At 38.6% G+C, this 25,016-nt stretch overlaps 1 protein-coding gene across 1 annotated transcript in view; it reads right to left on the bottom strand.

Moving 5' to 3' along the window:
• ZPLD1 (zona pellucida like domain containing 1) overlaps nt 1-25,016 on the bottom strand; it is a 112,373-nt gene that overhangs the window by 20,405 nt on the left and 66,952 nt on the right. Inside the window, exon 2 of the mRNA XM_061454478.1 lies at nt 6,721-6,834. The gene's annotated coding sequence lies outside the window, so the exon portion shown is untranslated. The remainder of the gene's footprint in view (nt 1-6,720; nt 6,835-25,016) is intronic.

Genomic DNA, 25,016 nt, shown 5'->3' with positions numbered 1-25,016 from the left:
ACATATTCAGCATTGAGTTGCCCCTGCACATCTTACTGTTCTGTGCAGTGTATCATTGAAGAGTACAAAGGCTCGAGTTGCATCACAGTCTTTAAACTTAATCATTACCATTTTACAAAGCCATGACCCTTGTTTTCACAAACTTCACTATGTCAGAAAACTCCCACAAGATTCCAAAGACGCTTATGATTTAAACAAAAGCCATTTTTCAGTCAATTTAGGAACTTAGTTTTATGAAGAAACAGTGGTTTGGCCTATCTAGATTCCCTGTTCCTTCCTCTCTCACCACCCATTTATTTCTCTTCTTTACCCACCCTCTTTAAAAAGATCTTCAAAAATTTTCCATTGTAAAAAGCATTCACTGTTTCCATTATACATTTTTATTGAAAATCATTTGTGAGACAGTTCTAAGTATTATATCAAATATTCATCCTGTTATCATGGTTATAGGATGTTCTACGAGAGCATCCTGTAATCTTCTGCTTGTTCTTTATTTTTCATTCACAGGGTGTGGCAGTTTAAAAAACAAACAAACAAACAAACCCACCAAAAAAACCAAAAGAAAAAAACATTTAATAGTAAAAATGAAAACTTCTGAGAGAAAATTATATATGCAAGAAGTATGTGTCGTGGTTTAAACCCAGTCAGGTAATTCGGTCGCTCACTTCCCCCCCTTTCTTGCCCTCCCCCTGCTCTCGGAGGGACGGAGAGGAGAATCAAAAGAATGCAACTCCCACGGGTTGAGATAAGAACAGTTTAGTAACTAAGGTATAACACAAATCACTACTGCTACCACCAATGATAATAATGATAAAGGAAATAACAAGGGAAGAGAATACAACACCTCAGCACCAGCTGACTGATAACTCGCCCCCCAAGCCCGACCAAGCACCGACCGATACCTCCTCCAACCCTGCAGTCTCCCAGCCCTTCCGGCTAACTCCCAGTTACATCCTGGGCATGACGTGCTGTGGTATGGAATACCTCTTTGGTCAGTTTGGGTCAGGTGTCCTGTCTCTGCTTCCTCCTGGCTTCCCCTCCTCCCTGGCAGAGCATGAGGCTCACAAAGTCCTTGGCCAAACCAAAACATCCTTGTTATCAGCTCTGTTCCCGAGCTGAAAGTCAAAACACTGCACTGCACCAGCTACCAAGAAGGAGAAAAATGACTGCTACTGCTGAACCCAGGACATTATGTAACAAAGCTAGTGAAGAATGTGTTTTTATACATGTATTTTACATGCCTAAAATAGTTTCTTGTGTTGTTGATTTACGTTTGTCTTACTGCCACATTTGCTTTGGTACCTGCACTCAAGTTGTGAATAGTTGTGAAGTACATTAAATGTACTGCTGTCAGGTCTTCTAGAGCCTCTTGTTTCTAGATGCATATTAGATCATTTGCTATCACTTAAAAGTAACTTGGTGAACAAAACCAGAAGACTACCTCTCTCTACCTCAGATTCTTCTGTTGAACTTTTTTTAACTTGTACATGCAAAATATTCAGATAACATTTTCACTATTGCCTTCTACTTCATCGCCTTGGCTCTTCTGAAACAGATAAAATAGGACTTGGAACTTCACAGTATCTGTCTTGAAGACAAGCTTACCAAATGGTCATAATTGGCTGTTTTCAAAAGGATAATTACAGAGTAAAGGGCACCCAAGAGAAGAAGAATTTGAAGACACTTTTCAATTACAAAGTTTCCCTCTGGTTGTGGATTATCTTTGGAGCTGAGACTTTGAAACATAGCTTTCCTCTTCTTACACATTTCTGATTTCAGACTCTATAGTGCCATCCCATTTCTGACACCAAGCAAAACCTGCAAAGCTGAAAAAATACATACATGCAGACAAGCACACGCATGTATATACATGACATATATACATGACACAGAGGTACACATATGTATCTTGAAGGTCAGCAATTTCCTAAGCAGAGGACTAAAGCTGATGACAGAGGAAAGCTATGAACAAACTGTATGTTCCCAAAAATACAGCATTTGAAGGTACACAACCCAGACGTATACATGTTAAATTATTACACTTGTTGTAATGAAATAATAAAACTAAGAACAGAGTTCAGTTCACCCTAGAAAAACAGCTGCTTTTTTATTTTTGCCCCACCAAAAATAGTTTTGGTTCTATAGGTAAGCTAATACCTTTCTCTTACAGCTATTCAGAATGCAAAGATTTGCAGTTGCAGACTATGCAAGACAGACACATACACATAGTCAGGCATAAAAATCGTTTTCAGCATCAATTATTTGGTCCTAGAATGACTGGTGTTTATTCACTAGTCACATATTTTTCTCCATTACTGAGATTTAAAAACAAGAGTCCTGAACTAGCTCCATATTACATCAGCTTTGTAATTAAATGTTGGGTCAAAGCTTGGAACCCCTCCTTAATCAAACTTCCATCAGAATCAAACAGGAGCTTTACACGATGAAGACTAAATCATAGCTAAAGTCTCAAATGCAAAGACATTCTGTGAATCAAGCAGGTGCTTACACTGTCCAAAGAAAATGAGAGATGGGGGAACAAACTTTTGCTCAGTTTTGTAAAAGCAATATACAATGGTTTTGCTTTGGTTCTAAAATTTAAAAAATTCTGGTTCAAATTTCCACAACAGGAAGCCACACCAAAATCACTAGTATCACTAGTGAAATACAAAGACTAAATTTTCACCAACATGGGACACAGCAACTAAAATTCAAGACCATAAATTATTTATATGGAAACAATCTATAGCTTGCTTATGAATTTAAATGAAATAACCATTCTAAACCCTGCTGAACACCAAAATGCTTGAAAATCTAGATCTGGTTCCCAAAGACACTGCTCAGTGAATCTTACCACTGGTAGTGAGAATTAAATATGTATGTTGGGTAATTAATAGAAGCCTTACAGGCATGCTGTTGTTTTCATCCTACAAAATCAGTGAAAGGTGTGCTTCGAGAGACATGCACTAGTATAGGTCCATCTGGTGCTTCATCTCATAGCCTTGGATAGGCAAAAGCTCCAGCTGAGGCTGGCTTTTTGCCTGCTCAGAGACTAGGGAAATTTAACTGGTGTACCATACTGACAAAAAAAACCAAAACAAAACCTCACAAAATAAAACCCCACCCTCCCCCAAAAAAACCCAAACAAAAAACCCCACAACCCCAAAAAAACCTCCAAAACCATTCATAATAATCTTTGAAACATTATACTTGTAATGATGCAGACACGCATACACAACAAAAACTTGTCTGCACTGGGATTAAAAGAAATCTGGTCTGAAAAGAAATTAAGTTAACCACATATTTACAAGGTAAGAATATATGACTATATTAAGTATTTCCAAGGGATTTACATAAAGTAACATAATACCTTCTCTTCTAAGGAGAAAAACTGTTAACTGTTAGGGAAATACAGTTATTAAAGCATAAAAATACTGAACAACTAGTTGTTGAACAAGCCAGAGATCTTGACTTACTAGATCTATTTAAACTTACTCACTTAAGACTGTTGAAGTCATGGAGTAAACTGTTTACCTGTTACTCTGTGCTAAATATCAGAGTTATTCTAACTTTGCCTATATCCACTAGTGAAATACTAATATTCTTCAAATGCACCCCTTCCACTCACCCTGGTCCATAGTAATTTTACTTTAGTTATGCTTAGTAATGGAACAGCTAGATTTTACTTTAAATATTGCCAGAATACTTGCTTTGCTTTCCAACAAAGATGACTTCAGTAGGATATTTAGATCTTTCTTCCTGCATTTCACAGAAAATATTACTGAAACTTTTCCAGATATTTATTTTAACCTAGGAAATGATAGCATTTTCCAAATCTTGCCCATCTTATCATACAACGAATGTTCCTAAATATGTATTTGACAGATAAGCTAAAAATTTAGAGGTTTTGTTCGAAATTATGTTTCTGACTCCATGGTTCCCAGATACCGCAATTAAATGTGAAAGCACAAATAAGTTTAATATTCCTGATACAAAAATGCACAAAAATCACATCTCCTAAGCCTCACAGGAAAGACAGATTTTTATTGTGTTTTTCTAACCTGCGTGAGCTAGCCACTGTTTCCCACAGGACATTCATACAGATATGAAGTGGAGAATATTGTCAGTGAGAACAGATTTGAAAGGAAAGCATGCTTGAAGGAAGTGCTTTATGGTCAAAACTTTGAACCATAATTAAAGAATTTTGGAAAAAGTCTCCTCTCATTCACACTCTTCAGACTACATCAGAAAAACTTTGACATCAGGAGACCTAATTAAAAATAAAGGAAATTCAGGATAAGATTTTGAGGTTATTGCAGTGATTCGAAAAGATCATTCTAGCCCAAATTCAGAAGTTCTTGACAAAAAAAGACCTCTTTTTAACCATTAGAATCCACATAATTTGACTTTTTGCACTTAGCTCTGCATTTCTTTAATCTTGTGTTTTAGAAGTTAGAATCTTTAGTGCAACTTAACTGGAATCAAGATGAAATGCTAAGAATACAAACCTCCTGAAAACATAGATTTTTCTGTTAAAGCCACTGCATATCTGACATCATAAATACTAAAACATAAATTATATTGGATTTTCCACTTTTCACTTAAAAGAATATTTATAGTAAAGAGTTTAAGCAGCCTAATTACAAAGAAAGTATCATCAGGTAACCACCAGCCATGCCGCACCCACCTACAAACTGGCTAATTCATATAGAAGTATCTGTAACGAACACTACTAGAGTGTTTTTAAGACACTGGCTAATTAATTTAATACTGAGACAAAATGGGCCAATTTTTCTCTGTTGCAGTTGCATTACATTGCATTCCTTTTTCACTTTCAGTGGAGACAGTGCAATTTCAAAATCACTGAGAGACTAACACAAGTCCAGGTTCATCTTGGACTGAAACACAAAAGCAATAATTACTTAAGTCCCTTGGACGGGAAATGTACAGAGAGTGTCCCTAAATCCTCGAACAAAGAGGTTGCTCCTAGGCTGAAACACATTCTCCAGACATGCACATTCAGTCTACAGATTTTCTTATCAGACCATTGATCATTATGGGGGTTCTATAGCTGAGCAAATATGCAGAGACTATCAAATCATTTGATATAGGCCACTGAAGAGTCATCGTATGCTAATGGCCTTCAGTTGCCTATAACCATGGTCTGGATTCAAACACACTGATCTAGTGGTGAGATGCTCTTAATCCTATATGCCTGCACCCCAGAGTCCAGCAGTCACATGGGCAGATAAAGATCTAAATGAGTATGACTCTAATTGATTACCCTTTTTATGCTTTTGAAGAGAGCAATATAAATATGAATCTTCAGTAAATAATGCTCGATGTCACTAGCAAGTAGATTATACTGTAGCTATCTGTTTGCAGCTTAAAAGTTACCAGTAAAATAAGACTTTCCTGGCAAAAAACAGCAACAGTTTATGACATCATGATTACTTCAATTTCCTTACTTTTAGGAACAGAAATCAAGCAGCAAAGTTGTAGAATCCTGCTGCAGTACAGTACAACCTTATCTAATCCTTAAAAGTTAAATAAATATGCAGTCAATAATGCTGCTAATATCTTGGTCTAAGAAAGCATGTAATATCACAGATTTCATAGATGCTGTGAAATCAGAGAGCTGTTACCAGAATTTTTTTAAAGAAAAATATATTTTAAAAAAGAAAGAAAAATCACTTCAATTGTGAAATAGAAAGATTCACTTGTGAATATTTCTTTTGCCATGTTTCAAGTTCCTCTAATAGCCATTTTAGACTTAAAAGAAGTTTTGAGGTCCTTTTCAATTGAGGGGTACTGCCAAGACCTGGCTGAAAGAAAACAAGACATCACACATTGGTAAAAACATTCTTTGATCAAGATCTTGCAAGAATGGCTAACACTCATATCTTCTGTTTCTCTTAGACCATGACAGAGTTTTCCTCTGAAGTACACAAAGCAATTATATTAACTATGTCAATTTGGACTGTGTAAGTTCGTCAGTTTAACTGAAGACTTGATTTCAAATCCCCACTATTTTCATTCAAGAATATAGTCATTATTACTACTTTAAAAATAAACAAAGGTGGTGCAATTATTATGTCCTTTGTGACACCTTTGTGACAGGAGACAATGTAATTTCCAGTCAGCAATCCCATGCAATTCAATTGCAGTGGAGCCAGGTAAGAAGTCTCACCAAACTTTTCCTCCATCAATGCAGTGACTGTGGGAATAGGCTGACTGACACCATAAGTTGGATAACATTGCCTCCTTCAAGCAACTGATTGTTTCCATTCTGAGAGCAACATGAGTGGGCTTGACATACATTGATAGCCTCAGCACTGCAAGGGGTTTGTAACCTTCTTCCTCTCACATTAATAGTGTGAATCTGGCCTGTGTACCTGTAGGTAAAAGCCAAGTTCCACACACAAAAAAACCCAAAAGACAAAAAACAAACAACAAACCCAAAAACAAATGAACAAACAAAAATAACCTAAAACCAAAACCACAACTCTTCACAGCTGGATGCCAATTTGCTAATTAATGTTTTCATTAGCCATTCCTTGCATTTGTCTTCCCTGACAAGCTATTCCTACTAAGATTTCCAAGTGAGATTAAATTTGTCTGACAAGTGATAAACTAAGAATTTTCTTTAAAAGGTCACAAATAATTTGATACTTACCAATATTTTAGTAAGTTCTATTGGCTGACATGGTGGGCACTTACCCAAATCCCCTGTAGCTGTTGAGTCAGCTGTACTCCATCTATCTTGTGCTGCTGCATGTGATCAAATGTTTGAATCCTCAGCATTGCAGAACTTCTTCAGAAAATACTCTGAGCCTGTGGATGGGGGGAAAAGGCACATTCATTATGAAAATTCTTTTTAAAATAGGTCTGGATTTTAGATGGGAAAATTTGACAGGTCTCAGAATACTTTACGAGCCTGTTCATCATTAGACTGAAACCTGAGCAGCCTTTATGATGGATTTTTTCAATCCTCTGCCTCTTTTTCTTGCAGCCTTTTGATCTGCTTCCCTCTACTTGTATGATGATCTTCAGAGGGCCATGTGGGGCAAACAATCAACCTAGAGAAATTATTCTGTCATCAACTTGTTGAAAGAAAACCTTGTCTGTTTGAAGAGAGGGGTGGGAGGAAGGAGACAGATGGAAGTACTGAGATAGGATCAGTAACTAAGCTGCAAGGTTATCAATGGCCCATTGTTCATTGTGAGAAGTGTCTTTTTTCTTTTTTTCCGATTCTGGGCTAAATTCTTAGCACTAAACAAAACAAAAGCAAAAATAGTGACATTTCACACTGGGATGAAAATGCGATATAGGGGTGTCATCATGAATACAGGTGTCAACAGAAGTATAATTACCAACAGGACATGAATGCTCACAAAGCCAAGCGCACACAAAAGCAAAGATCAAGCTGCTAGAAACCAAACCTGCCTCGTAATATCTACTCCCTTGTCTCTGGGATTTGGAGGAGGCTACGGGAGAGGTGTTTAACTCCCTTTTGTTGCATGAGTTTTTAATTCTTCTTTCTTCTTTTGCCCTCTCCCTTCAGGGGAGGGTTTTCTATTGCAGCCATCAGTATCTGGAAGTTTTTGTTACACCTTTGGTGAGGATAACAGTAGTTTTGGCTCCATGAAGATAGCTTTAAGGTGGCTGGATCTGCTGGGGCTCAGAGCTGGCTTTTGAACAGAAAAGCCCTGCCTCTGCCATGCCATCACTTCAGCCAGCTTCTCTTATACATCAAAGCACTGCAGAGCACATCGCGCACATTCATGGTAATCGTGGCAGCCACAGATGAGCAGCCATGCCAGAACCAGTGTGACATTATGTACTAACATCCACTCCTCATGTTCCTACCCTGTCAGGGCACTGACAGAAGAAAGCAAATTTGACACTGAAGCATCCTACAGAGGCACAGTCCTTGATGAAGGAGCTCCTAGATGAACCCTCGCAGGCTCATGGGTCTGTATATCCCCTGCCTGCTCTTGGTTTCTCTGGAGGCAGTGGGTCGCTCCACTCCCATTCCCTGAGCTACCCCTACCAGTCACCTCCTTATGTGGGAGGTCAATAGCCTCACTGCCCAGTGGCACTGCATGCAGCTCCAGCAGAGCTGGGCAAGATCCATTTCACCTCCCTCTCAGTGATGAAAGGAGGTGACCACTGCACACACAACCTCTGCACTAATGAATTGCAGGCCCCACCTGGCCACTCCAGACACAGTGAGGAGAACCCAGTGACCCCTTACTCAGCCAGGCAGAGTTTTTGCCATTCCCAGCCAGAGTTTTGCTCTAGGAAAGATCAGTCTGTAAGAGTTATACTTTGAAGTCATCAAGCACCAAAAGGCCCTTTACATCTGCAAATTTCTAGTCCTTTATATGATTTTAATGCTGCTTTGGCTGGGTAAAGACTTGAAACCTAAATCCAACTTACGAATAATGTAATAAGTCTTGGATAGGGCAGCCTTGAACTAATATAAAGATAAACCGAGAGATATGCAGCAATGACATGTTCCAGTCTTTTACTTCATATTAAGTGTTCAGATGGTTTTGACACCTCATCACAAAAATCCACAATGAAATATCTTAGTGTAATATCAGTTTCACAAACAAGAGTGTTTAAAGCACGGTCTGCCCTTGAGTAGGCTTTCAAAATGGGAATATCAATTTATTTTTGCAAAACTCTTATAATATCAAAAGTCACCCCTTGCCTCTAGGTCTTCAGATGAGATTATTAAAACCATCAAATCATCCTAAAACAGCGTGTGTAATTTCTGTTTCCACTGACAGCGAGTACAGCTTCTGCACATCTCTTTCTTCCCTCCATAAGGATATACACACAATGAAATCCTGATTCAGCATCACAACTGTCATCCCATCTTTCTCTTGCTGCAGACTATGCTTTTCAGTAACTAAAGGGGCAAAGCACCAGGCTGCAGGACAGATAATTATACCCCGAAACTCACAGAAGCAGCTGGCCATCTGTGCTGGGTTCAGCAGTAGCAGTCATTTTTCTCCTTCTTAGTAGATACTTCAGTGCTGTGTTTTCAACTTTGGGAACAGCGCTGATAACACCAATGGTTTTAGTACTTGCTAAGTAATGTTTACTCCGATGAAGGACTTCTTCAGTCTCATACTCTGCCAGGGAGGAGGGGAAGCTGGGAGGAAGGAGAGGCGGGACACCTGACCCAAACTAGCCAAAGGCATATTCCATACCAGAGCGCTTCATGTCCAGTGTATAAACTGGGAAGAGTTACCCGGACATCCCAGATCGCTGCTCAGGTGAGGCTGGGTATCAGTCAGCTGGTGGTGAGCAGCTGTATTCTCTCCCCTTGTTATTTCCCTTATCATTATTATTATTGGTGGTAGCAGTAGTGGTTTTGTGTTATACCTTAGTTTCTGGACTGTTCTTATCTCAACCCATGGGAATGATGTTCTTTTGGTTCTCCTTCCCAGAGTGGCGAGGGGGGAGGAAGAAGGGAGAGAATGAGAAAGCAGCTGGGTGGTTATCAGTTACCGGCTGGGCTTAAACCACACCATCTCAGCAGCTCTCTCCCCACAGGCAATAAGAGCAGCTTGGCTGAGGTGAATGCATGTCCACCTGCACATGTGTGAGCAGAAGCAGGTTAAAAGCTGACTGGGCAGTACAGTGCACAGTGGCTGCATCATAGCTGTAAGTAGCCAGCAAGACCAGCCTTCATCCCAGCAGGTGACATCAGGTACCCCTATGGAAATTATTGCTGACATACCTCTCTCACTGTACGCTTCTCCGAGAAAGAGCAATTAACTAGATGTTCCCAACCTCAAACAGCTTTCACAAACTTTTACAGCTTTCACAAGCACAGCAGTTACCCCCTCAATATACCAAAAATCCGTAGATAAGGGGGAAAATAGCCTCAATGTCCTATCAGTAAGTGTTTCTTAGAGAAAACAATCAAACAACATATCTCAGTATTTAGTAAAAACAGGCACTTCACTGCTATCCCACCATACTTATAAGTGATCTGAAAGCTATGCCACACGCACCCAAAAATCCAAAGTTCCGCTTCAAGTTCTGTATAAATAATAGAGAATTCAGTAATTCCACTGCTTTATAATGTACTATTTATCTACTCTTTGCATTTAAAATAAAACTGTGAATTCATTAGCATGGAAAAACAAAACAAACCCAAGTATTTCACCATTAATCCTTGATGTAACATGTTCCCAACTATTTAATTTTCTAATCTTACACAGTTTATGCATAAAAAAATATTTTTAGTCTGTGTAATGTTCAAGTTTTTCAAATTTCAGTATGTTTTCAAACAGTTATTTTGCCCAGAATAAATGTAAGAACACAGTGTTATGAATAGATGACAAGGAGCTTTCCAAATGTCTCTTAATCACAGTGAGATTAACCTTGCTCATTTCCAAATTCAAACCTGTCTCCAACCCACAAATCCCTCTGCCTGTCTCACTATTTTGTGTATTATTTGAGATCAGATAAGCCGATTCTTCTAAACAGTAATTTTAGAGACGTTTAGACACAGTCTAATTACAACTTTTTTGCAATTAGCATCTAAGGAGCTTTCTGTTTTCATACAGAAAGACAGACAAAAACTATAAATAAAACTATTTCTCCTCTCCTCCAGGATTTGGAAAGCCCCCCACTCACCCACAATTTCTTGTTACCTAAATACCTGTAAGGAGACATAGTGGTTGTAGGAGAATAAAAAACTCAATAGAAGAGAAGAAATTCCAAGGGCAAAGTCAAAGATTATTAACCAGTTCCTACACAACCCAAATTCTACTACTTTGCCCATGACATTACTTCAGAGTTTGACAGACTTCTCCTAATAATAAAAATAATAAAAAAGATAAACAAGATTATAATTATTTATGAACTAGAAAAAAAAAGAAAAATATTTTCCTTCTGTTTTCATCACTATTATACTCATATAGAAAGCTCTGGAGCTATCTTAGACTTGCTTTTACCAAATTTAAGCCAATATCAGAACTTCACCATTAATACCAAATTACACAAAGCTCAGCTAGATTGCTAGGGTTTTTTAAACACAGAGGAGGAATAAGGTTATTTCAAAATAAGACATTGTTCAACTTTATAAGTTATATAAAATTTCCATGCTTGGTTCAAAAGTGAAATGCTTTCCTCTCTTATATAGGGACTCTGCCTTTTGGAGAATGATTTCTGAAGATTCAGCGTGATTGCTGGAGAGTCCACGAAATGGATTCCACAGCCTAAACAGCCTTTTAAGAAAAGAATTCAACCAAAGTGCATTTCCATTGTTTAGGAAAATAGGGAGTCTCACAGGTGATAAGAGTAGTTTAATCTTGCCATATATCTTATCTAGAATATACCTTAAATATTTCAAGAAGTTCAAGAAAAAAGGATGCCTAAAAACATTTCTGCAAGATAAAACACACCCCAGCAAGCCTTTCCCACAAAATAACATGTCAGGAGTCAGTTTATATTTGGGACATATATAGGCTTATATGTCGGAGGGATCACAGGAATTTTTTCTTTAGATATTATCATCATCCACATACAGCTTTTATGTCCCCTCTTCCCTGCTGCTTTCCCAATCCAACCTACGCTAGTTCTTTCTTACTAGTTCTTTCAATGAGACATTGGAAACCTCCAAACCCTCCCCACCCCTTCTCCAGTGGCTTTTTATTTCTCATACCTGTATTTATCTGCATTTAAAAAAATCCACACTTTACTTTTTAGCTGTTTCTTAGTATTAAGCCTGTATTAAGCCCACATTAAGCCCCTTAGTATAAGCAATTCATGCTAGTACTCAGGTTTCTTTTCTGAAAGATTCAGAACCCATCTACTATATATTGGCAATTTATATCAGTCTTCCTTTACCTCAATGTGTGCTGTACCCAGAAGGAAAAAAAAAAATAAAAATCAATACTGCAGAAAAAATTTCTCCCTTGTTATAATCAAATATACTCACACAAACTCACAGCTTAAAAATGGTCATGGCTATTTACATTACTGGCATCTAGAAAGAGTGCACACCAGTATTAAATAACTGAACAGTATTCAGCCTCAGAACCAACTAGTTCACTTTCCACCTTGCCAGGGCAATTGTAATTTAAATCTCTCTAATGCAAACTGTTAGCAGAAAAGGGAGCACAAGTGATAAAAATTATCATGAAGTTGTGCTTGCGCTGAAACATCACTCAACCTAAATCCAGTTTATGCAGAGTTTTACCAAAGGCAAAACCATGACCTGAACAGATTGTAAATAACCCTGGTATCAGTTTCATCTGAGTACAGACTATAGAATTGTGATATGTAAATCCCTGTAAGTCATAGTAGCACACAACGACATACATGGAAGGACTAACGTGTCAGTATTAGCAGAAATAAACTTCAATGAGAAATGGCTGCGGTAACAAAATTGTGAACTGGACTAAAATCCACACACTATTACTTCAGCTTCTCTGGCTTTATGAAAACCTGCCTGTTCCATAGCAACAAATATATTCTCCTAGTACTTTAGAGCAGCACTAAAACCAGCTCATTTCTTGTTTTAAAAGTGCTTCTTGTTTCACAACTTGTCTGATTCTTAGTTTTAGGGGTTTAAGCTCCTACAGGCTCCTCCTGAATCTGTATCTGCTATTATGAATTTCAGCTCACCTGGGGGTGTTTTGAAGGAGTTGACCATAACACACCTGAAAACCTGCTGTGAAAACAAATTGGGAATTAAATTTCCTCTTGGATTATACAGAGAATTTTTATTTTCCTCCAAATCTAAAAAAAAAAGTAAAAAACAGTTACCACTTGTCATCTTCAGTCATAGAAAATTAACACTGTCCAAAAACAAGATACAAAGTTTGTTTTTAAGACCCCTATTTCAAAAACATACACTTCAGTAGCAGTAGATGAATCCTTAACCTTATATGCTCCTAAGTATAATCAGACACTCCTTTATGAGCTCATTCCCACCTCCTAGCCAAACCCACAGTCCTTATTCCTTTAACAACTAGATTATCCTTAGTCTTTCAGTACTTCAAGCATCTGTCTTCTGCTGAGGCCTGCAGATTTTCAGGTGAGAAAGAGAGGATGGTTTTGAACTGAAAGGAACATTAGTCTTGTCCTCTTGCTTTACAGCACAGTCTTCCCTTGTCTCCCCCAGCCTTTAGCTTCAACTAAATACAGATGTCACCAGTCTTTCTTTAGCAAAGGGAAATAAGTGTCCCATTAAGTACTTACGGGAGTGGACAGATTCTCCCATTCAGCTGTTTCTCTACACACTTGCTGGTGATGAACATCAAATCTTGTGTTTCTGAGAAAGGGCCATCACAGAGAGGTTATTTTCCTCTAAGTGGTTTACTTATTTCAGCTGTTCTCAAATTTAGTATTAAGTTGCTGAAAGATTACCTCATTCATATGATTGGGAGCCTGTTAGCCTCCACAGTGTAGGGGAAAGCAGTAATTATTTGTTTGAAAAATACAGGTAGTTTACCTTGCATTGCAAAGAAATATGCCTGAATTTGCCATTATTCCAGGGATGAATCCTGAAGTCTTTATTTCCTTTTCAGAGACTCAGGCCCTGCTCACAATGTTGAAAAATTATATGCAGATAGTCCCAGCTGCTGATCGCATTCAGTAAGAGCCCAAAGTGAACTGAAGCAATGGGGCTGCCTGAACAAGGCTACTGTGGACCATGTGTGAGTGCCCACAGCCCAGGGCTTCTCAAAGGATGAAAGCTATCTCCACATAAGGTAGGATGAGAGTTTAATGTACTTTAATACACCAGTGAATTTCACCAATGCAACTGGGCTTCCCCCAACTTTGGTGTAAGAGGGTTTTTCAGTTTTACAACTTGGCTTACATTGTACTTCTTCTTTTGGAGGCTTTTTATTTGTGGGGTTGAGGGCGGAAGCTTATAACTACTTTTACTGAACAAAAAAGCAAGTGAAGAGCTAGTGCAATAAATGTAGAGCTTCCTATATTTATTCAGGCCACAAACAGATTTCCAAGACCACTTTCCATGAGCAAATTTTTCCTATATAAATACAGCAATAGCTTTGGTTACTAGGAAAATTTCTGGTAACTTAATGTGGGATTAAAATTCCCAAACAAGAAGACCATTAGGTGTCAGGAAAATCTAATCAAGAAGTAAGAAAGTGAAAGAGCAGGAAGATTTTTCCACAGAACAGCCTGAACCATTCCTCCTAGGTTGTACCTGCTATCAGAATACAGAACCAGCAGAATAATTCCTAGGTGTAAAAAAATCACTACATAACCTCAGTGAACTGGATTTAAGATGCTTCTTCATTATTTTGCAGAAGGAATGTTCAGCAGAATCAATATCCTATCAAGGTAAAACTATAGTATAAATTGTCCTAAAAGTTGGTAAGAGTTTTCTTTACTGTCAGTGAGGGAATTAAAAACACAGCAGGAGGCATATTAAAATTGTGCTTTTATGAGCTTCATCAGTAGGCTGTAAAATCATTTTCACAAAGGAATAAAGAGCTCCCAAATCATAATTTGTCAATGGTGCATCAATTTTCACTGGTCTTCAGATCATTTATGAGCATTCAGCACAAGAACAACTTTCTGCCCCAGGGTCCCCCCTCAGGGGCATGTACCAGAACAGGCAGGCACCAGCTATGCAGAGAAGAGTTACCAGTTTAATGGCCTTTTTAGGTGCTGAATTTGGATCCACTCAAGTGGGATACTTCATGGTCATTACCAAAGCTGAGAACAAAATGGTTTCCATACCCTTGATTCTTCCATTCACCCTATTCTTCAATCCCCCCCTTTTCTTGTCCTATTGCAAATTCTATCACAACTGAGTTATTCCATTCTTATTTAAAGTTTCCTAAAGTATTCCCCTGTTTCTACTTGATGCTTAATTTTGTTTCTCTTCCATTCATCATAGTTCATCATGAATTGTTTGCAACACCACAAGGAGCATTGGACCGTTATACATATAATCAAAACCATTCCTATTATTACCAATACAGTAAAATAAAACTATCTCAACTAGGAGAGATTGGGTACCTGTGATGTTAATTTTTCCCATATTTCCTCAAGTACCCAGGAGGTGTTGTCCTGCACCACCTCATGAAATATTTTAACTTGTTTCCACATCTCATCTATTCCAGTTTGTCTTAAATGGGATAGGGAGGCCAATTATAATTGGTATTATTCTTAATAATATAATAATTATTATACCAATATATTATATTGGTATATAATATTGGTATTATATGTTGGCAAAGGAATGCCCAGTCTCTCTCCTGATTTAGGTAGCTGAGTACAGATCCAACAATCACTCTTGTTCAAGACGCTGGTAACATTTTGTATCAATCTCAGATATAGATTTTGATTCCCTGCTTCTACACGTATTATTATACAAGTCCAAATTATGATCGATGTAGTCTCATAAGTGTGGGTCCTAAAGACTCAACGCACCATACTCTTTCTCAGTTCTGGTGTTTATCCGGTTCTGGTGCCTTCTTGATTCTTGAGCAATGTATCCAAGCAGACTGTTCCTTTATCTTCATTGCTGTAAAGGTAGTCAGTAATACCTGGTATGGTCCGCTCCACTTCTCTTCTAGGGGATCACCTGCAAAATTCTTAATAAAAACCCAATCTCCTGGTTTAAAAGGATGGATAGGATAATCTAAACCTCTGGCCCTGGTCCCTAACACTCTGCCATTTATTTCTTCTAACTGTTTTCCCAAGTTTACCAAGAACCGTTTAAGGTATCCTTCTACTTCCTGAAGGCCTTCTCCTTTAAATTGAGATTGATATGGCCTTCCATATAGAATCTCAAATGGGCTAATTCCTTCCTTTGACTGAGGTTTTGTTCTGATTCTCAATAAGGCCAATGGTAATGCTTGATACCAATATAACTTAGTCTCTTGACAAATCTTCCCAAGCTGTTGCTTGATTAAGTGATTCATTTTTTCCACTTCCCACTGGCCTGAGGCCTATATGGGACATGTAATTGCCAATTTATTTCCAATTTCTTGCTGATTTCTTGTAGTAATTTTGCACTGAAATGTGTACCGTGGTCAGAGGAAATAGTTGTTGGTACTCCCAAAATGAGATATTATTTCATTTAATAGCTTAATCACTTGTTTTGCATTATTTGCCCTGCAAGGGAACGCTTCTGGCCACCCTGAAAAAGTATCTGTCAATACCAACAAATATCGATAACCTCATTTTCTAGGTAATTCAGAAAAATCTATTTGCCACTGTTGTCCCTGATAATTCCTTTTTCCAATTGTCCCTACCTGATTCCTGTTTTCAGTCATAGGGTTATTTTTCAGACATAGTTGACATTGTTTTGTCACTAATTGCACTATGGTACAGAAATTTCTTCCTATGATTTGCTTGTTTAAATGCTTATACAAGGCATTTCTTCCCCAATGATTTTTGTTATGTTATTCTTGTATGAACTTCCATAATTGATTATAGGGGATCACTACTTTCCCATCAGGTATTTTTATCCAATCCTTTTCATTTTCCTGTCCTTCTAAGTCTTCAATTAGTTTCATATCTTCTTTAGAGTACCTAGGTTTATTTTGCTCAATTACCAGTTTACCATCAGAAATTAAGGACATCACCTCAACCCTTTCTGTTTCTGCTGCCCATTTAGCCTCACGATCAGCCAAATTATTTCCAATCTCTTGATCAGAGTTACCTTTTTGATGTCCTTTCTAACGTATGATAGCCACTTCATTAGGTCATTGTACAGCTTCTAACAATCGTAGAATTTCTGTTGCATGTTAATTTGTCTTCCCTGGGTATTTAAAAGTCCTCTTTCTTTCCAAATCACTCCATGTGCATGACCTACACCAAAGGCATATTTGGAATTAGTCAATATGTTTATCCGTTTGTCCTTTGCCAACTCCAAGGCTCTAGTCAGAGCTATTATTTCTGTGTTTTGTGCTGAGGTGTTAGAGGGTAATAGTTTAGCTTCTGTTACCTTTGAAGTTGTAGTTATGATGTATCCTGCTTGTTGTTTACTGTCGTTAACAAAGCTGCTGCCATCAGTAAACCAGGAATCTGCACCCTCCAGAGGTTCCTCCTTCAGGTCTGGTCAGCTGGAGTATACTGTCTCTGTAGTGGCCAAGCAATCAAGAACCAATGGTTAGGTGAGAACTTCCTGAAGGAAAGATGCTGGATTCATAACATTAGTGACCACAATTTCCACATCATCCAGTTCTACCAGGATGGCCTGATATTTCAAGAAACGTGATGACGATAGCCAATAAGTACCTTTTTTGTTCTAGGACAGTTGATACTGTGTGTGTCACTAACACGGTAATCTTTTGTCCCAGTGTAAATTTTCAGGCCTCTTGGGTGTTTAAGATAACTGCTGCCACTGCTCTCAGGCATCCAGGCCAGACTTAACTTGGTTCATCCAGCTGTTTTGAAAAACAGGCCACTGTTCTTTTATAAGGTCCCAAATTTTGAGCCAAAACCCACAAGGCTATTCCCTGTTTCTCATAGGAATATAGCCAAAAGTGTTTGGTTATGTCCAGGAGCCCAAGAGCTGGAGCTCTCCTGAATTCTGTCTTTAAACTTTTTAACACGTCTTCAGCTTGATCTGTCCATTTTTAGAATGGTTGGATTTTCTTTTAGCAGCTCATATAGGGGTCTTACCAGAACACCATAATCATGGATCCAGAGTCGACACCACCTTGTTATTCCCAGAAATGTCCAGAGATCTTTAACCAGAGATGGTCGTGGTGTTTGACAGATTGCTTCCTTCCGAGCTGCTCCAAGTTCTCTTGTCCTCCTGTTATTTCGTATCCTAAATAAGATACTCAAGTTCAAATTAGTCAAGCCTTTGATTTAGATACCCAGTATCCCTTTAGTCCTAGAAAGTTTAACAATTCTACAGTCCATTGAATACATTCTTTCTGAGTTTCAGTAGCAATTAACAGGTCGTCAGCATATTGTAGTAAAGTGCCTGTCTGGGTGGGTGCTTCCCAGGATTCCAATTCTCCTGCCAATTGATTTCCGGAAATGGTTGGACTGTTCTTAAATCCCTGAGGTAACATCGTCCAAGTGACCTGTGTCCTCCTTCCTGTTTCTGTTTTCCCATTTGAAAGCAAATAAATTTTGACTTTCTTTGGCAGGGGCAGACAGGAAAATGCATCCTTTAAGTCCAGAATGGTAAACCACTTCTGATTATTATTCAATTTAGTCAGTAAGGTATATGGATTAGCTACTACTGGATGAATATCCTCCACAATTTTGTTGATTGCTCTGAGAACTTGAATTAACCTGTAACTTTCTCCACTGGATTTCTTTACTGGCAAGATAGGAGTATTATACTCCAATTTGCATTCAATTAATAATCCATATTTTAAAAATTTATCAGTGATTTCTTTGATTCCCTTTTGATCCTCCAGTTTTAAGGGATATTGTTTTATTCCAATTGGGCAGGCTCCCCTCTGATTGATTTCTGCTTTAATAGGCAAAGCATTTTCTCACCTTACCTGGAACTTCAGATGTGCATACTCCCAGATATACCTGATTAAGTATATCTATTATTTCAGGGAGGTTCTCCTGTTTGCTTTTCTGTTGAATTAAATATAAACTCAAAACTGCAAATAACTGATCATTTTTAACTCTTAATTCCTTTTTGCCTTCTTTAAATGTTGCTTCTCTCCCTAATACAGATTTGGGGATGTATAAAAATGTTGCTTCTCTCCCTAATACAGATTTTGGCATGTATAAAAATTTATGCATTCCTATTTGTTTTCCCAATTTATACTTTAGAGGTTTCAGAAGGAATGCTTTTTTTCTTGGTGGCCAGTAGCTCCCACATCTGTAACAAATTCTTTTTCTCTCCGATTAAACACTGAATATGTTGCTCCTTTATCCCCTAAAAAATCCACTTCATTTTCTCTAGTCCCTAACTTTAATTTAACCAGTGGATCTGCTAAGGTAGATTCCCCAGGTCCCCGTCAGTCTAGCTCTAATTCAGTCACTGGAGCTACTTTGTGGGCATTCCTTTTAGGGCAGTGTCACTTCCAACATCCAGATTCCTTACCGTATGCACACTGATCCCATCCCACAGGAGAATTCACTCTTTCACCTCTGCCTGACATTCCTCCTCTACCTCTGCCTTGTTTTCTCACATTAGTCCCCTCCACCAGTTTCTACTTGCCCCAGAGCAGCCACCGTAGCTGTGGTTATAGCATGACCCAGTTTTTTCTTCTCTACCTGTTCCCAATTCCTATATGCTCTCTACAATTTGACTCTCAGGTCCTTCTGCTCTGTTGCCATTGACAGCAACCTCTTCCTCCTTATCAATAACAAATGGGGCAGATGCCGAGGGTGCTCCTCTCGAAGGTACCTGTGATGCATAATCCTCCAACCTACCTTCCTGATTACTCTTTTTTTTTTAACTTTAAACATCATTCCCCCAATATCACAGCCTGAACAACATCTCTCCAGCTTAGCTTTCTGTTTTTTTCCTCTCCTTTTCCAAAGCCAAAATTAGGAATCTGGCAGAGCTGTATTAATTTTGCATTCCATCTGCCACTCCGTGTGGTTTGTTAAAGTGAAAAACATACCTACATACATCATTTCATCCCGTTTTCCTTGTACACGTTATACACATTCACACAGGATCCCAAAAATTCCACTCACTTGCTCACAGTTTTGAAAACAAAGACAAAAACATACACCAAGTACACAAATACTAATTAGCAACATGATAAAAATAAAAACAGTTTGCCATTCATTAATTACTCAAGCACAGCATCAAATACCGGTTTTCAGAAATTGGGTCAGATACCAGAAAAATACAACCGTGTTCCCTCATCTGATGTCTCCTATGCCTTATGAAACAATTCAGAATGTATACCTGTATACCAAAAGGACATTAGCAGCTGGGTATACCTACGAAATTTTTCAGTCCTGATTTATGGAAGACTTTCTTATTCCTGCATACATCTTAAGGAATATTAACCACGTTCCTGCATTAGATATCTCCTACACCTTATGGAACGCTAATTGGCATTCCTGCATAGGACATCTATGCCTTACGGAATGCTATAAAATAAAATAATCCAAAGAATACCTTTACAATAATGATGATGGCCCTTGTCTGCTCCCGCAGTGATCCGAATGAGTCAAGGGGTCCCTCTGGGGAAATTTGTCCCAGTGGCCCCAGGGAGCCCTGACCTCAGTGGGTCCTGCAGCTGAGCAGAGTGTCCCATCTGGGGTGCCAAATTGATTCAGAGAAATCTCTGGGAACTTGCCAACAAAGTTTAAGTTGACAAGCAGGTATTCTTCATTGTGGCGCCAGGAGACATGTGGGATTGCTCCTCCTAGAGTGTCTCATCCAAGCATCAACCAGACTGTGATTACATTGTCCTTAAACATACATATTCATTAGATTACATATATTACATCATACTTTTAGAGAATCCCTCCCACATGCACACTAAAATGTGGTAGTGAGCTTTGGGACCCCTGGTGGTTATTTCCTCACCACTTTGTTTTAAGATTGTTGTCGTATCAGTAACCACCATGGGGTTCTGGCAAAGTTTATCTTAGTAATATCCTTTTCTCTATAGTTGCTAACAAATCATAACATCCTTGAAGTTACTTATTTACAACCCTATTTTTCAATCAACGCCGTTCTTCAAGACACTGTATTCTTCACCCTGTTAAATAAATTTTTTCTTGCCCACTTGAGCATCTTCAGAGATAGCAAAGGGCTAGATGTAATAGTTGATCACAAAATGGGTTACGCTGCCACCACTGTGACTGACCCCACAGTCATTGCCCTCATCAGCTGTCACCCCAAGCAGCTATTGGGATATTTATCCAGTACACGGGAGAGCAGACTGAAAGTCCCACCTCCAGCTTAAGGGAGAACATCTTCCCTTGGGGTGTGCTCCATCGGGTCAAGGAATGAAACCTACTCCCAGGTTTGTGACAAGACTTTTTGTCCCCACCAACTCATACTGAGCTGTTTATACAAGGACTCTAATAATTATGGCAAATGAGAGAACAATCCAGTTTAGCATATGCTCTAGTTCAGTGTCTACAAGATTATCCTGAGAAACAGGACAAAGTTAAAATCCTCAGACTACAGGTAGAGTAGCCAGATCACAGGGCTAACAGAGGAGCTACTGCAGAGACAGGTTCCTGTCAGGGCATCCAAAATGTTATACATTACACAGCACATCTGTGCCAATCACAGATATTTAAAAAATATTTTCATTTTAGTTTATATTTGATTTCTTTTATGACAGCACACAGGAGCCATATATGCATATACATTCTTGTCACAGTGAATCAGGCTTAGTTTCCCCTCCCACCCATCACCAACAATCCACAAACACCCTTTGCTGAAAGGACTGATGGATTTTTTTTAGAAGGACAAAGGCTGGAATCTGAGGAACAGTCCTGTCATGAAACACCTCTGTGCATTATGTTCTTTTCATTCCTCTGTATATCAGAATTTACACTGATATGTACAAAATTCAATGTCAACCTCTTCAAACTTGTTTCACCCTCCAGTACTTTAATCTTATTTGGTCGCACCCTGTTCTTGCCAGGAAATCAGACTGAATAATGATCGTCTGATGTTCTGTACTCTCACTTCTTTACTGTGCAGTAGGCATAATTTTCTCTTGTTAGGAGCTATCCTCATCCCAGGCCCTGGTTGTGGTCCAAGTGAGCTATTGTGTTTGACAGGGCAAAATTCAATTTAAAACTGTTTGTTTTCTTTAGGAGTTATTTATCTTCTGCTAGGGAATAATCAACAAAAAGGTATAGGTTGGGCAGCTGACCAGGTTGAGGCGTTGTGTTTCTTGTTTTAAGGTAGTGTTGCACTCATAAGTTTATTATCACTAAACTTTTCCTATAGCAAAAGGAACAGAACCAAAAGGGTGGTGGCTCTGGTCTTTGCATATACATATTTTTTTATCCATTCTGTCACACCTCTGCAGAAGTCAGACGTTCTGTAAGTTGTTCATGTCATGGGAGAACAAGGATGAGGACCCTGGCCTTAGTAGTTGTGATTCGGAGAAATCTCCAGGAACTAGCCAACAAAGTTTAAGTTGACAAGCAGGTATTTATTGAAGCGCCAGGAGACACAGGGGATAGCTCCTCCTAGTGTGTCTCTCTGAATTGCTAAAAAAGCCATCTGCATATAGTCACTAAGTATACATATTCATTATGTACATACATGCATATTCATGAGGCTACTCATGTATTACATCATTCTTCTAGAAAGTTTCCCCACATGTGTACAAGAATGTGGTCTTTGGGGGTCGTTTATTTCTTCCAGCAATCTTCATTTCTGGCAGCCTTTGAAGCACGCACAGTAGATGTTTATACCAGCTTATTTGGTTTGTTAACACTACAGACATAGCAATCATCCTGTCCTTCTGCTTATCAGTTAGTTTAACTGCAGCCCATCCTGGACACCTGCCATTTCCAGATACTCCTTATCCCTATGTCCTTTTTTTCTATCCTGTTTTTCTTACTTATTTTGTACTGAGGTCATAAGGACCTAAAACTACATTAACTACAGCAGTTTATCTTATACAAGAATACTGTTTGTTCTCTAGTTGCACCCTATTTTTAATTTTTCTCTGTGAATGATGCACCCCAGTAATTTTCCATTGCTACTGTTACAAAGCCATCAAATTTAACATTACTTAAAACTGATTATACTTATTTACAAAGGTTTGTATTTCATTTGCTGCCTCCTTGTCTCAGTTGGGAAAATAAGACAGGTATTGAAGGCTACATGGCTGGGGGAAAAAAAAAGCCAAACCAATAAATCCTGTTACTTTCTTCCTTGTATTGTTTGAACATGTATGCTTAATACCACAGGTTTATCACATACAAGGAACAGCCTACTCCAGGTTTTGCACTGAGATAACTCAAAGAAGCTGTGCCTTTCTTCCTTTATTCATTAAGTAAATATGCCCATCCCCCAAAGCTTAGCAGATGTGTCTGAATTAGCATGACTACTTCTCCCTTTAAACTGCCATTCTCAGAAATATTTTGATTTTGTCCCATCTTTGTTGTTATGAGTGTCTGCAACACAACATCTCAGGACTGAAGATAGTAACATACTGTTGGTACAGCATTACAGACCTCTCCTCCATATAAAACAAGTACAAAGAGCTATGAATTTGAATCATTGAATTTCAGGCTTATTTTCTGGAGAAAATGTGGAGCAAACGAACATTTGCAAATCTTCTTTAGTCTGTATGTTATGGAAAGATACTGTAGGCTAAATATCAGGATCGCCTGTGAAGCATAATAACAGATCAAAGTAAATACTACTAAGTGAAAACATTACAAAACCCCACCGTGATTAGAGCTACTTCTTTTACATAATCCATAAAACAAAAAAGTGAGAAAAATATATCCTCTCGGGAATTACAACTCTATTTATTTTCTCCCTCAATGTTATGTCCACTACATTATTTATTCATTCAAGTGTTTTAATCAAGATAACTCAGAAGTCATTTGATTTAAAAGAATGCAGTGTTAAAGGTAGCAGTAACAGATCACAGCAATTCGCATCCCACAGTGATGTACAGCAGCAAAAGAAAATAATGTATTGAGGACACATCATATGGCTATAGCTGAGAGTCATTCTGTGGCAGAAAAATGAGATTTTGTTATTAATACATACTGTTGAGAGAGATAACTTTCCCTTTTATGCTTGACCCCGGGACCCATAGCAACCACACTGCACCACCAACCATCATTTGAAGGCTTATTCTACAAGACAAGACACTATTTAACTTTGTCATCTTTCAAGCATGAAGCCTTACCTGCGGAGGGCCAGGCTGCAGTAGCAGAAGTCTCCAAGCATTCTGAAAAGCCTAGCCAAGAATTAGGTAAATATGTGGCATATTAACATGGACAAAATACCACTCTGTTGTGACGACACAATTCACACAAGTGCTGTCATTCTTTTCAATGCAGAGCAGCAGTGGCGAGCATGCTGAAATACAGTCCAAGACAGGTGTCATGGTTTAAACCCAGTCAGGTAACTCGTTCACTCACTCCCCCCCTTCTTTCCCTCCCCTTACTCCCAGAGGGACGGAGAGGAGAATTGAAAAGAATGCAACTCCCATGGGTTGAGATAAGAACAGTTTAGTAACTAAGGTATAACACAAATCACTACTGCTACTACCGATAATAACAATGATAAAGGTAATAACAAGGGAAGAGAATACATCACCTCACCACCAGCCAACCGATAACTCACCCCCCCCCAGCCCGACCAAGCACCGACTGATACCTCCTCCAACCCTGCAGACTCCCAGCCCTTCCGGGTAACTCTCAGTTACATCCTGGGCGTGATGTGCTGTGGTATGGAATACCTCTTTGGTCAGTTTGGGTCAGGTGTCCTGTCTCTGTTTCCTCCCGCCTTCCCCTCCTCCCTGGCAGAGCATGAGGTTCACAAAGTCCTTGGCCAAACCAAAACATCATTGTTACCAGCTCTGTTCCTGAGCCGAAAGTCAAAACACTGCACTGCACCAGCTACCAAGAAGGAGAAAAATGACTGCTACTGCTGAACCCAAGACAACAGGGTATTTTCATCACACGGAAAGAATATCAAGACTCGTTTTAAATGTATTTGGCTTAAAAAATGTTGCCCGGTTAAGTGTTTTTGTTGCATTTTTCAGCCATTTTTAAACTTACTCAAAACTTACATTTTAATTGAAAGAAGTATTGGTAAAACCATGTTCAGGAAAAGTTCTACTTATTTCTCTTCATGTTCTCACATTGTGGCTGAAGAGTCTTCTGTACTTTATCATGTCTGAAGTTACCTACCCTTTTCTCTCCACTTTTCTTGAGCAGTGGAAAAAAAAAAAAAAAAAAAAAAAATCAGATTAAGGGACCAGAATATTAATATGTTGGCTGTCCAGACTCTCCCAAATAAAGTGTTAAACAAGTCAAGGGCAACAGCAGGTGGCATTTTTCCTTTTTTTTTTTTTTTTTTTTTTGGTTAATACATCAAAAACATTTAT

Source organism: Pezoporus flaviventris, unplaced genomic scaffold, assembly GCF_033815535.1.
Source record: "Pezoporus flaviventris isolate CSIRO_AGI_PZ_B2104156 unplaced genomic scaffold, CSIRO_AGI_Pfla_v1 ptg000015l, whole genome shotgun sequence".
In the NCBI taxonomy this organism is placed as follows: Eukaryota; Metazoa; Chordata; class Aves; order Psittaciformes; family Psittacidae; genus Pezoporus; species Pezoporus flaviventris.
The sequence above is the reverse complement of the archived record's forward strand: the minus strand, read 5'-3'. Positions and strand labels throughout refer to the sequence as shown.